The sequence below is a fragment of the Apaloderma vittatum genome, unplaced genomic scaffold, assembly GCF_000703405.1.
Source record: "Apaloderma vittatum isolate BGI_N311 unplaced genomic scaffold, ASM70340v1 scaffold3977, whole genome shotgun sequence".
In the NCBI taxonomy this organism is placed as follows: domain Eukaryota; kingdom Metazoa; phylum Chordata; class Aves; order Trogoniformes; family Trogonidae; genus Apaloderma; species Apaloderma vittatum.
In genome coordinates this window covers 2,375-17,306 of record NW_009725577.1, presented here as the reverse complement: position 1 = coordinate 17,306, position 14,932 = coordinate 2,375, and positions in this window count along the sequence as shown.

The window sequence follows — 14,932 nt, the reverse complement described above, 5'->3', positions numbered from 1 at the left end:
AAAAGAAAACTGAAGCAGATCTAATGAAACAATAATACTACTAATAAGAAAATAATGAAAATATTGAAATATATACAAAACCAATATCAAAACTCTCCCAGTGAATCACAGCTAATGGTGTGAGGCAGACACTGAGAAAGTCCCAGACTGCACTCGGTGGCAGACAGGAACGGGATTAAGGAATGCATGGATTGGCATTGAAAGCAGAAGAGTCCTCAGCATACACCAGCCACTGCAGAAAAGAGCTCAATCCTTGTGACCCCTCAGCTTTAAGTTGAATATGACCTATACGGAATGGAATACTTTGTTGCTCAGGTTTGGGTCACCTCTCCTGTCTGTTCCTCCCCATAGCTGCAAACTTTTACTTACTTATGACACTTTTACTTCCCAGCACCCCTAATGTGAGGCACAAGATCCAGCAGTGACCTTAATTTCTATAGGAGCAAACATAAGCAAGAGCCTTCCTTGGTAGTAATTATAAACATCCGGCATTATCACTTCTGGTAGCAGACATTTTTTGCAGAAACATGCTGCTACCTTCAGAAAGTGCAGCCTCTGAGAAGAGACTGAGCTGAAAAGTAAAATCACTGAACAGAATAAGTTCTGTTTAGCTCAGACTAGGACAATTTGGAAACAGATCCTGCTTTTTTATTGATCCTGGCTTCAGCAGTAACTAAATCAAAGAGACTGAACTGACAAGGTGCAAAACAGTGTGAGGTTAGAGCTGGACTTGTGTTGCCCCTAGGACTGCAAGTCCACAGGTCCCAGGTGCTTCACTGATTTGCAGTGGATGGATGTTCAGTCTCATCTACAACAGTGGGACTGTGAATGGTTGACTATTCTTTCATTTCATATAGTAATCTTTTTCTACTTAGCATTTAGCCTCTGGACCATTTAGATAGATTCCTACTTTTGTGTGCTGTTTACACTTCAGCCTACATGCAGTTGCATGATAATCTACTTAGATTGCAATTCTATGACTATGCAGCACCTAGCACAGTCCCAATCTGAATGACAGGCACTTCTACAATAACATACATTGTAACAAAACTTATGACTGAGGAAACTCCCTACTTCCTCTCTGACTGCACGGTAGTAATGGACAGAGTAGTAATTACAGAGAAGACGGGGCTGACTTTCCCTTGCTGTTAGTGAAAATGGAAACGATCTACCAACTATTTTGCAGTTAAAAATGTGGTTTATCATAGCAACTTAAAGTTCTTGCTAAACATTTCTGCTGTCTATTCAGAAATAAGCTAGAATTAGGATTAAAAACATTGGTTTAGAAGCATAAAAATGGAGTAGTTAGAAAGACACAACAGGCTAGCCACAAGGCAAAGCGTTTCTTATCTGGCACCAAATGATAATTCTAGTACCAGAATGATTAATGCAATGCTTCACTTGCTGGGATAATGATAGCCTGACTGGTCTGGAGACAGCATGAAATGGTATTGTCTGTATTCTACTTCACACTAAGGTCAGCCAGGATATAATTATATCAGTGATATTTCCCTCTAGACTTCCAGCCTTTCATAGGATTGATGCTAAGGTTACTCAATAGTTTACAAAGCTTTAAATAGTCTTGTGTCTTCATTGTCCAAGTTCATTATGTATTACGGTCCTAAAGACAGTTTGTTCTCCATGAGTGCTGCAAATGCCAAGGATCCAGTGACAACTGAGTGGAGAAAGAACATCTTGTTATTATGGTTTTAAATTATTAAATTGACTTGGAGAGTCTGAATTTGTTTCTGTTTGCTAATGCAATCTAACTTTTTTTGTCTTTTAAAAAAAGTGGTTTAATTGCCTAGTTTGCTTTTAATATATTTGTCACGTTTCAAAGATTAATGATAGTGCCTTGAGATGTGTCTCTATGAAATATGTCAAATAGCATTAATGCTGTGCTAAGTGTAATGCAAATGATTCTCTCTCAGGGGATCTCAGGGAAGGGTATTGCCTTAGGTACTGGAATACATATGTTGCAGAGACTATGCCAAACAAATAAGGGCTGTGAGAGTTCCAGTCTGAATGAATTGGGTTGGAAGAGTTATTATAATTAAAAATTTAGAGAGCTTTAATAGTACATAGGTAATAAATCAGACTTGTTTAGCTCACAGACATTTCAGACTGTGACACAAAGGTCATCGCTGGGCAAACAATTGCTGGTTTTCAGAGTTAAGTTCTGATCTTAGGGCATAATATAATGCTGAACAAATTTAGCAGCTTGAAACTGCCCAAAATGGTGAGTTACTGTTCTGTTTTTCTATCTCCTTCCCTATGTGCACATTCTAATCACTATGCATTTCTCCTGCACATCTGGTGCTGGCTTTGACACATCTCAGTCTTCTCTATGAGATAGTTTAATTTATTACAATGACAGAAAATAAATCCAGCAAAAAAATCTATGTGGTTTTCCACTGTTTTAGTGACTTAGATCATCTCCCAGGAAGATCCAGTAGGCAACAGAGCCAGGGGAGGATAGCGAGGGGAGAAAAGAAATGGGAAGTATAAGAGAAGGGAGGGCAGAGGGAGAGCCTTCTGTTTGCTGATGCAGCCAGCCACTTCACCTGCTCAACTGCCAGTGAACCACCACCTCACACAAACTCTTCCGGTTGCTGCTCATCCCAGTCTAGCAGTTACAGATGACCCCATCACTCATTGCTTCACAGGACTCTCCTGGACATGATGGTGGCATCTAAATTCATCATCCTACCCAGTAATCAGTGGCCCAGACAGACTTCATTTAGGACTTCATTGAGGTTGAATATTTATTTTTCATCTCTGTCCTTACCAGTACTTATGTTCCTGAGACATCCCATTTCCATGCTGAAAAATTTTCTAAGGTTTAAGCCATTGGTCTTTGGAAATGACTGCCACCAAAGTATGGATAGTAAATACAAGTGAGACATTCAGTGGCCTTCATCACTGAGAGATCATAGAGTCACAGAATCATAGAATAGTTTCAGCTGGAAGAGACCTTGAAGATCATCAAGTCTGGCCTTTTTCCCAACCCTATCAACCTACTAAACTATGTCCCCCAATGCAACATCTAGTCACCTCTTAAACACTTCCAGGGACTAGGTCCCATTTATTAGGTCCACTGTGAGTTCTTCTCAACACAAAAATCATATTCACACAGCTCATGGATCATGGCTTCCACACAAGCTCTTCTGGGAACTCACGTGCCAGCTGAGTGCAGAGGCAGATGTACTGTGTTCACAACAGATCTGTACATTCTCACATGCCTGCCTAGCCATAGAGAAGCTCACACATACATAAAATAAGTATATTTCATGAACCAGAGATCTGGTCTCAGGATTTTAGCACTTTAAATAAGTTAAACTTGAGTCACATGAAACTGGCTGCTGTGGAAGTATTATTGCATTTATATTAATAGGGACGGAGAACCACACAGAGTGTATAAAAGGGTGTATCAGGGGTTAAATCACACTGAGGATTGCAGAACCTCTTGCAAGCAATTGATCCTTTGAGCCAAACAAAGTCAGTTTTTCAAAACTATCCAAGGATTACAGTTTTTTGTTGATTTTTTTTTGTATTCTTTTATGTTGTTTAACTATGAATTTAATTCTTATAATTTAATAAGCTCCTAATCAGTTTTATATGACTGTCTGAGACAGCAGTATCTAGAGCTGATCATCCAGGTCTTTTTTAGTCTGACATATTGATGCTTTTCAAAATATCACCTCTTTCTGATTGTTCTTTGTGGAGTGAATAAAATGTCAAACATCAGTCATTAGCAACCTTGTCCATGCTTTTATATTTCTGGTTCTTTCTGAGTCAGCGATGTATCAGCATTATATATATTGTAACTAGTGGGAAAGCTAAAATGCTTCAAGCAGCAAACTTTGAACAAAAATCTTTCATAAAAACCCATCAGTCTCCCTCTGAAAATTTTCAAGTATCTTGAAATTAAAACCTAACAAATGTTTTTCAATAAGCAGAACAAAGATTTCTCTCCTATAAAGGAGATTTAGGGAATAAAATTAAGGCAGAACTTCAAAGAAACAGATCTTATTAGGATGTATTTTTGAAGTACAACATTTTTAGGGCCATCTGAAATTCATTAAATTTTTTCACCTTACTTGAGAACCCACTAATTAACACTAACTGCTACTGTGAAACTTTCTGGAATGAGCTTTCATAGATATCTTCCAGCTGGAACCAAAGTTTAACAAATAAAGCAAGCTTTTGCAAGCTTTCAGAGAGATAATGGAGATGCAGAGTATTGTGCCATTAGTACAGAAATGACATAGGGTTGACTTTTGCCCTCCCTAATTCTGGGCTGGCCATGCGTATAACAACCATCAGACTGCAGTAAGTGAAGCACATATGAGTAATAACAAAGGGCTGATATAGTTGCAGACATTCACCTGAGCTCCAGAGAAATTTAGGAGTTCAATATTTGTTATTTCTTCTACAACAAGCCTATAAGCCCTTGAAATTAGTGCAATGTCCTTTCGTGAGTTACTCTGGCTTATGTCTGTACTTTCAGTTCAGTTCAAAGGAGCAACGCTGAAGCACAGGGTCAAAGTACTCCCTTCATATGTGTATATATAAGTTTGGAGTTTTTGTTTGTGTAGGTGAATACATATCTCCTTCTGCACCCATATTAATGATGTACTCTGTTATTTCCAGATATAAAACTATCAGAGAAAATTTCCGCCTATCAAGGCATGCAACTACTGGTATGTATCCATTTTGATTAGTATGTAAAAAGTTGGAGTTGTCTAAATTGGAAATGTTTTTATCTGATAGTGGAGACCGTACTACTAAATATCTTTGAAAGAATTTGCCTTTCTGTAGATGGTACTTGTTCTTAACTAGCCAGTAAACACATCTCATTCTCTGCTTATTCGACTGAAATACTATTATGAGAGTGATAAAAAGTATAGTGTTTCTAACACGGGTGGAAGTTCTATAACACAATTAATAGCTAGGAAAAAGTATTGAGCAAGCAACAACATCCAAATTTCCTAGAACTAGCAAATGGCTTTGAGATGTTTATAAATTATCAGATATTAGAAAAAAAAGAGATTAATACTGATCATTCCAAGGAGAGAATGCAAAACGTAAGGCTTGTCACAATGACAGACGAACAAGCCTCTAGTTTTCTCCTTTCTGTGTGCTCATATGGATACCCTGAGAAAGGCTTGTGGTCAGTTTTGACTGAAATCAAGAACAAATTTGTAGAATGGTTGAGAGACTCAGCAGAAAAAGGTCAATTACCAATATTGTTTCTTCAAGAGTTACGACATTTTATTCTGCTGCTAAAATACTGTAAAATGGAACAAGCAGGCTTGGACTTGTCACAGTTTTGTGACCTTTTTACAGTGCAACATTCCCTTAGGCGTTTTTCCTTTCTCACACAGACACTTTTAGACTAAATCTATCTCTTAAAAACATTTTGTAATTTACAGCAATTAGTTAACAATTGCTAACTAACACAATAAACCACATTTAAAGCTATAAGCACTGGCATGTTCTCCACCATCTGTGTAAGTGCTGGTGAAACTGGGTTTACCCTGCTTCATCCAAATGCAGCCTTTCAGAGACAGAAAGGTACTAAGGTGTAGCTCCATCCAAAACAATGGGAACTACTTAAGTGGACATTTTGGAACACCTTCTCGTATACCTGCTGCCTCAGCAGGCAGACTAGTAAGAGCATCTCCCTCTGTCCTGTTAGCCGGTGCACAGCCTTCCCATCCAGAAGACAGGCTGTGCTGCATGTGCCAGTCTGCCCCCACGTTGTGATCAGATAAGAAAGAGTTCAAAACGCTAAATTTCTTTTCTATGTCCTCTTTGCACACATTAATCAGTCTGGGCACTGTTTTGTTGTCCATTTTTATTAAACTGAAAACATGTGCATTGGTGTTAGGGGAATTTCCCAATGGAGCTAACGTGCCTCAGTTCCAGTAAATGCAAAGCTGCAAATGCCTGAAACAGCGATAATATATTCCAAAATAAACAAAAGATAACATTTGCAACTCCAGAATTGAGCTGACCTTTGTTAGCAAAGCATTTGTACTTAGGGAAGGTTCTCAGCTGGTGAAAATAATAAAATACAACAGTGATTTTGATGAAGGAAGGCAAACTTATTTCACCTGGGGAAACAGACTTTATCTTCAATACAGAACTTGCATTTGTTTACTTTGTTCCACTGCAAAGCCTTTTTTCCTTACAGTCTGTGTCTTACATCTGAATATTAAAGGCAAACCCCACAATTCCATACAGTGCTAGGCAAGTGACATACTTTTCTACTTCAAAGTAAGGCTTTATTTATATTTCTAAAGAAGGGGCAAAGTGACCAGGAGAAGCAGCCATCTGCAGTAGTTCCAGAGCAAGTAAGTATAAATTCTTCAGCATGTCTGAAATGAGATGTGAGATAAAATAAATAAATACTAAATAGCGTATTAGGCTTATTTTACTGGTTTTCAGATTAAACAAGAGTACTCCAGCTTTCTCTAATATTTTCTTCTCTGACCTTCCACTTTACTGCCGATATATGTGTTCATTTCCCTGAATGTTAGATCAAAAGTAAAACTGTAAATATTTGTAAGAAGTGAACACGTAATTCTCAAAGAAAATTAGACACCTCATATTTACCTAATACACATTTTTTGCACAGCTTGGTATTTATTCACACACTTGGATACTTCTAATTGCAACATACATGAAAAATTTGAAAATGTACTGTACATTTACATTTACACGCAGTACCACTGCTTTTAACACTAACAGGTGCCAAACCTGTATGGGTCTTGTAAAACTGAATTACTTGCTCACCTTTAGAGACAAAAGGCACTATAAGGCGCACATGAGCATTTCTCCAGCTATGCAGAAGTACAGGAGGAGGACAGCATCAAGTCACGTTCTAAAGGATGGCTGGTGAGAAATAAAATCGTTTACATACTTTACTAAAGATAAAATCATTCACATATGCACTTGAAGCATAGCTGAGTAACACATGGAGGGAATATGATGGCAAACATATACCTTGGCAAACATAAAGTGTGAGAAAATTCAGATGCTAAGATGGCCAATTGTTTGAATCTAACTTTAAATTTAAGATGGCTTCCTTTCCTGATCTTCTGGCAAAGACTTCTACTGCAACATATCTGCAGGAAAGGTGGGGTTTCTTCTAACGAGTTGAAATTATATTACTTTTCCAAAGAGTATGCCCATGCATCATTGATACCATTAACATTTGGAAGTATAAAAGGATTGTCACTGTTAAGTTTGTTTAGATGCTCGTCTTTCAAGTTAGCAAGTTTCAGCCATAACATCTAGGCTTAGATACAGACTCTGTCTAGACGTGAATCACAAAAGCTTCTGATTATATTTTTTTATTTAAAAAAAATAAAAGAAGAGAAAACATTGCCAGTGCTGTTAATTGTGTACCATCTGCATGCATGTGCCTGCACAGAGAGATACACGTGTATACACATGTATGCCTTGGCAGCATCTGCTTTTCTTCCGTTCAGTAATAAATCTGTTGGGTTTAATGTGCTTTAGAATAATTCTGAAAATGCAAGTCAGAGACTTACATTCCCTGGGGAAGAATGAATGTTTAAGATGCAGGCCTGTCAGCACAAGGCAGGCTTCTAAGGTAGAGGCCATAACATTTATTTGGCCAACCATCATAATGGAAAAAGCCAACAATGGAAGGCAAAATTCGTGTAGATCTGACCTTTTTTCCCAAGCATAAAATTGGTCACAGTATCACAGTATCACAGTATGCCAGGTATTGGAAGGGACCTCAAAAGATCATCTAGTCCAATCCCCCTGCCAGAGCAGGAACACCTAGATGATGTTACACAGGAAGGCGGCCAGGCAGGTTTTGAATGTCTCAAGAGAACGAGACTCCACAACCTCCCTGGGCAGCCTGTGCCAGTGCTCTGTCACCCTCGCTGAGAAGAAGGTTCTTCTCAAATTTAAGTGGAATCTCTTGTGTTCCAGCTTGATTCCATTACCCCTTGTCCTATCATTGTTTGCCACTGAGAAGAGCCTGTCTCCATCCTCGTGACACTCCCCCTTTATATATTTATAAACATTAATTAGGTCACCCCTTAGTCTCCTCTTCTCCAAACTAAAGAGACCCAGTTCCCTCAGTCTTTCCTCATAAGGCAGATGCTCCACTCCCTTAATCATCTTAGTTGCTCTGCACTGGACTCTCTTAAGCAGTTCCCTGTCCTTCTTGACCTGAGGGGCCCAGAGCTGGACACAATATTCCAGATGTGGCCTCACCAGGGCAGAGTAAAGGGTAAGGAGAACCTCTCTCGATCTACTAACAACCCCGCTTCTAATACACCCCAGGATGCCATTGGCCTTCCTGGACACAAGGGCACAGTGCTGGCTCATGGTCATCCTGCTGTCCACCAGAACCCCCAGGTCCCTTTCTCCTACACTGCTCTCTAACAGGTTGTTTCCCAACCTATACTGGAACCTGGGGTTGTTCCTGACCAGATGTAGGACCCTACACTTTCTTTTGTTGTATTTCATCAAGTTATTCCCTGCCCAACTCTCCAGTCTGTCCAGGTTTCGCTGGATGGCAGCACAACCTTCTGGCGCGTCAGCCACTCCTCCCAGTTTAGTATCATCAGCAAACTTGCTTATAGTACACTCAATTCCCTCATCTACATCGTTGATGAATATATTGAATAATATTGGCTCCAGTACTGACTCTTGAGGCACTCCAGTAGATACCGGCCTCCAACTAGACTCCACCCCATTGACTATGACTCTCTAGCTTCTTTCCTTCAGTCAGTTTGCAGTCCACCTCACTACCCGATCATCCAGCCCACACTTCCTCAGTTTATCTGTGAGGATGCTGTGGGAGACTGTGTCAAATGCTTTATTGAAGTCAAGGTAGATCACATCCACCGCTCTGCCATCATCCATCTACCTTGTTATTTCCTCACAAAAGGCTATGAGGTTGGTCAAGCATGACTTCCCCTTGGTGAAGCCATGTTGACTGTCCCTAATAACCCTCTTATCCTTGATATGCCTTGTGATGGCACCAAGGATAAGGTGTTCCATTACTTTCCCAGGGATGGAGGTGAGGCTGACAGGTCTATAATTACCCGGGTCCTCCTTCTTGCCCTTTCTGAAGACAGGAGTGACATTTGCTTTCCTCCAGTCTTCAGGCATCTCTCCCGTTTCCCAAGACTTGGCAAAGATGATGGAAAGTGGTCCAGAAAGGACTTCAGCCAGCTCCCTCAGCACCCATGGGTGCATCCCATCAGGACCTATGGATTTATGGATGTCCAGGTTGCTTAATTGATCTCTAACCCAGTCCTCATTGACTAAGGCAAACTCCTCCTTGACTCGACTTCATCTGGGGTCTCGGGGGAGCAGGGCTCCTCAGGACAGCCTCCGGCAGAGTAGACAGAGACAAAGAAGGCATTCAGTAACTCTGCCTTCTCTGTATCTTCTGTCACCAGGGCACCCACCCCATTCATCAGTGGGCCTACATTGCCTCTGGTGTTAGTTTTATCTGCCATGTATTTGAAAAAGCTCTTTCTGCTGTCCTTGACCCCTCTTGCCAGGTTTAATTCTAAGGAGGCCTTATCTACCCTAGCTGCCTTCCTACATCCTCTAACAGCAGCCTTATATTCTTCCCATGTGGCCAGTCCTTCCTTCCATGACCCATAAACTCTCCTCTTCAACTTGAGCATACCCAGCAGTTCCCTATTTAGCCACGCAGGTCTCCTGGCTCCCTTCCTTGACTTCCTCCGTGTCGGGATGCTCTGATCACGAGCTCTGAAGAAGCAGTCCCTGAATGCTAATCAACTATCTTGGGGCCCTTTACCTTCAAGCGGCCTTGCCCATGGGATTTCCCCCAGCAACTGCTTGAAAAGGTCAAAGTTTGCTAAAGTCCAGGGTTGCTACTCTGGTCCTACCATACAAGATCCTGAACTCCACCATCTGATGGTCACTGCAACCAAGGCAGCCCTCAACCTTTACTGCTTTGACCAGACCCTCCTTGTTAGTGAGGATGAGATCCAGCAGTGCACCTCTCCTGGTTGGCTCACCCACCATTTGCATCTTCAATGCACTGGAGGAACCTCCTGGACTGTGGCTGGCTGGCTGAATAGTCCTTCCAGCAAACATCAGGGAAGTTAAAATCCCCCACGACAACCAGGGCCTGTGACTGTGAGGCTGCTCTCAGCTGCCTGTAGAAGGCCTCGTTAGCTTCCTCACCCTGATGGTCAAACGTATCTGTTTGAGAACGTCTTATTTCCAGTCTCCAGGGAGATTAGAGTTACAGTTATGTCTTTAAGAGGGCTCTTATAAAAGGACAGCATCACAAAATTATGGCTGGGAGGAACCCTCAAAAGATCACCCAGATTATTTGCCTTACCACTACAAAATCTACTATACCTAAGTCATTCCGGACAAACATTTGCCCAGTCTTTTCTTAAAACCTCCAGAATCATCCAAAGAAAAATTAAGTCCAGTGCTTCACAGTCTGTACTGGTACAAAGTTTTTCCTAAAAACTAACTAAAATATCTTCCACTGCAGTGTAAGGGGAGCATGGTTAAAAGATGGGCCATTCTACCCAGAATACAGTGCAGACTACACTTCCCAACTGCAGTAACTTAAATGCCTTCTGTGTATCTCCAGTGATCATTTTGTTCTAGGCTTGTGTTTGCATATATTTGTGCATGAATAATAACAACAAAGGTTTAAGACAACAGTATCAAAGAAAATAACATTGTTGTTTGTTTTTTAAATCAATACAAAACTAATAAGACAATAATATTTAGTTGTTATACAACTTCTTCGAGAGAAGAAAATGGTTTTCACCTTGAAAAGGAACTTGTGTCTTTCCCTGGCACCCATTCTGGTGCTCAGCTCAAATGGCTGTGCAATCACCTCTTCGAGCCTGAGGCTAGCCAGTGAAATGTCCTCTGAGACCTATTGCTTTGGTGCAGCAATGCACTACAACACATAATATATCTAAGTATAAGCATAAAGAAAAGAATAAACAGGGAATTTTTAGAATTTTTAATTTTGTTATTGCACTGTGTAACGGACATGTCCCAGGTTTGCAGCTAGCTCTGCTGCACAGAGGTGTGCTGCGCCTGTTCCCCTAGCTAGGGCTAGATAGAACAACAAATAAAGATTTCAGTGGGGTTTGTTTTAAACTCTGGCATTAATTTCTGTGTGTTACATGTGAGGTCATATTTTGTGCTTGTTTTATGAAAAAGAAGCATCTCAATGCATGGAAAGAGTATGTAGTTGTGATACAGGGTTGCATTCAGGCCTCGCTATAGGAGGAACAGTATCAAATGTATTTTATACACATTGTATAAGCTTTGTTATACAAAGAATTTTTATATTTTGTGATCATTTCCACCACATTTTAATACACAATTTCATAAGTTAGTGACAGCTGTTTAATTTTCTTCTAATTTCAACTTAAAAAACAATACCCATTAGATTTTTAGTAGGATGCAACAACCTCTTCATAAACATTGCTTGCTCATATTTTCTGTTATTGTCACAGGGATTTAAGAACTGTACAGATAATATTGCTTTCAACGTATTAACCTAATTTACTGCTCCTGTTTAGAGAGTTTTTACTGAGTTGCTTAGATGAAAAATTTTAGTTGAACTATACTGTCATCTTGTGGTCACCAATGTTTCTGGTTCAAATTCACATATGGAAGATTTATTTTCAAACTGAAGGATCTAGATATTACACAAATAAATTTATGTTTCTTGTATAACAGGTATTCAGTATAGTTTCTTTCCCACGAATTCCAACAGAGGTGTCTATCTCTGCAAATCAAGACGATATTCAGAAACAGAGGCATCCAAACTCACCTTCATGACAACGTTACTCTTGAATTCCTCAGCTCTCCTGCAGCGTTCCCGAGACATCGTTACCTGGCCAGAGTGCTCAATATCCAAGAGAATACTGAAAGGCATTCCTTTGCCCTAAGAGAAATAAAGACTTCAGCTTCTCTGCGCCTCTTAAGATAACTGGTATCAAGCACTGACTAGTTTCTGGTATATATGAAGCTTGAATATCCACTACTCATATCATCATTGAAGTCATCCCCACTTGTGCAAAGGGTGTTATACGTGTGCACAAATAAATTATACTATACGATAACATTAGAGAGAAATTGCTCAGATATCAGTCTTGCGTTTGCCACGCACATGTCCTTTCAGCACTGTTCAAGCCCACCTTCAAGGGCATGTAATGACAGGGCAAGGGGCAATGTTTTTAAACTAGAGCAAGGTAGATCTAGATTAGATGTTCTTTACTATGAGGATGGTGAGACAGGGCAATAGGTTGTCCAGAGAGGCGGTGGAGGCTCCATCCCTGGAGGCATTCAGTGTCAGGCTTGATGGAGCTCTGAGCAGCCTGATCTAGTTAAAGATGTCCCTGGTCACCTTTAAAGGTCTCTTCCAACCCAATGCATTCTACGACTCTGTGATTCTAAGTATTGTAGAACCAGCACAACTACTCTGTTTTTTGGAACAAGTGCCTCCGTGGTGACCTCAGGGACTGTATGGCTACACTGCACCCTGGTGATGTCGCACTGTAGCAGCATGACACAAAACCTGTGCAAAGCAAACACCACTGAAGTAATTTTGTGCTCATACTTAACCTTCTGCTGCTGTTTTAATTGTGGGAGGAACTGCAAGTGAGTGATTCTCCTCTTCCTCAGAAAAGTGCCATAGCAGAAGGAAGGTCAATGAGTCCTGGTGGGATCAGCTTGAGGCAGAGGGGATTGCACCCCAGAGGGATGGAAAAAAAAAAAAGAGTGAGCATATCCAGTGTTATATTTTGCTTTAGGTTTTTTACCCCAGCCAGATCAGTCAGGCTGCAGTTACTAGGGGATACAGAAAGACACTCATGTCCACAGTATTCAGTACACCCTGATCTAGATGCTTCATAATCTGATCAGTGTTTACTGGCATGACAAAGACTTTGCCCCATCACCTGACCTGCTGGACTGAAAGTGCCATGTGGAAGCTGCAATGCGACACCGGCTGCAGCACCAGACTGCCGTTTCCTACATCAGAAAGACAGTGCTGAAACCCAGACACGTTGCCTTCTTAATTCTGGACTACTTCCTGTGCATTAAAGAAGGCTAAATTAGCCAGTACTGCCAGTACACGAGCCTGTGCATTTTGAGCAGGGTGGAGTTCACTGTGGGGAGTGAACTAGATCCTCACCCGTGATCTGCGTGGAGGCTAAGAGCTTCTGGGATGGTACTGGGTTAGCCACTGGTCTGCCGATTCTCTACCCTAAAAGCATCCAGTGTTCCTGAACACCAAAGACAACTGCACGACATCAAAAATCATTCTTTCCTAACAGGTTTGAAGACATGTAAACGAACAAGATTATTTTTATCCCACATGCTTCCTTTGGAGGCAGTTGCCATGGCATCTGTCCAGTGTCTTCGTAGCATCTTCCAGATTTCTGATACCTAACAAGAAAGAAAGCGGAAAGGAGGCTCTAGTTAAAAGACGCAGAGCAAGGCTGGTGGGAGAAATATGACTCCAGTCCAGCCTGAAAGATGCATTCATTCTGTTTGAGTTAATTGAGGTTTATTTATTTTTTGCATGGCATTCCATCTATAGGGCACCGAGTCTTCCCTTTCAGTTTGTGGCAAGGAAGACAAAATTGCTATAAAAATTCTTCCATTCAGTCAGTCAGGGCTACACTCATTTTACCTAACTTCAGCAACCTATGTGCTGGACTAAAAGCACTTTCTAGAATCCTGTTAGGACTAATGGAAGAAGGGTTCTTCCCAAAGATGATTTTTCCAGCCTACTTTAGACACCTAATGTTAGGTGGGATGGTTTACCCTTTGGAATTATTTATCTCTCTCCTTTAACTACAGCAGAACCACGGATGGACTAAATGTCTGGATTTTCAGGTGAGACAAAATGAATATGAGCAAAGACCTCTGCTTTAGGTGGTGACAGAAATTGCCAACCAAAATAAAAGAGCTGAGTGAATCGTCTGAGCCACGCCTTTGTGTGTCTGCAAATGATGCTGCTAAAGTCAAAATGGCTTTTTTGCCCCATTACTCAGCCTTAGCAGAGGTCAAAAGCCTCCCAGCATATAAATTTGTACCAAAGAATTTCAGCGAGAGGCCACACTCATAAAATTAACTGAGGATAAATTAACATTGAAAAAAACACACAAGGCTGGTTTTGTCCAGAAATGAAAACACAGCAGTTGGACACAGCTTCAGTGCTCTGGGGGATGTGTCATGGGATGACTGCTTTTTCTGAACAACAAGCTCTATTTTACAATGGTTCAACAGTCCGCTTTGTACACAGAATCACAGAATTGTTGAGGCTGGAAAAGACCTCTGAGATCACCAAGTTCAGCCTATAACTCAACACCACCACATCGGCCAGACCAGGGCACTAAGTGCCACATCCAGTAGACCACGGCACTAATTGCCATGTCTTTTCCTTAAACACCTCCAGGAACAGTGACTCCACTACTTCCCTGGGCAGTGCATCCCAGTGCCTGAGCACCCTCTCCATGAGGAAGGGCTTCCTGAGATCCAACCTAAACCTTCTCTGACGCAGTTTCAGGCTGTGCCCTCTCGTCCTGTCACGAGTTGCGTGGGAGAAGAGGCCGACCCCCATCTGACTACACCCTCCCTTCAGGTGTAGTTCATCATAGAATCATAGAATGGCCTAGGCTGGAAGGGACCTTAGAAATGATTTAATCCAACCTCCCTGTCGTGGGCAGGGACGCCTCTCAACTAGATCAGGCAACACATGGGGACCGAATGAGGATCGAACCTGCGACCATGGTGTTATCAGCACCACGCTCTAGCCGACTGAGCTAACTGGCCCCTTTGTAGAGAGTGGTAAGGTCCCCCCTGAGTCTCCTCTTGTCCAGGCTAAATACCTCCAGCTCCCTCAGAC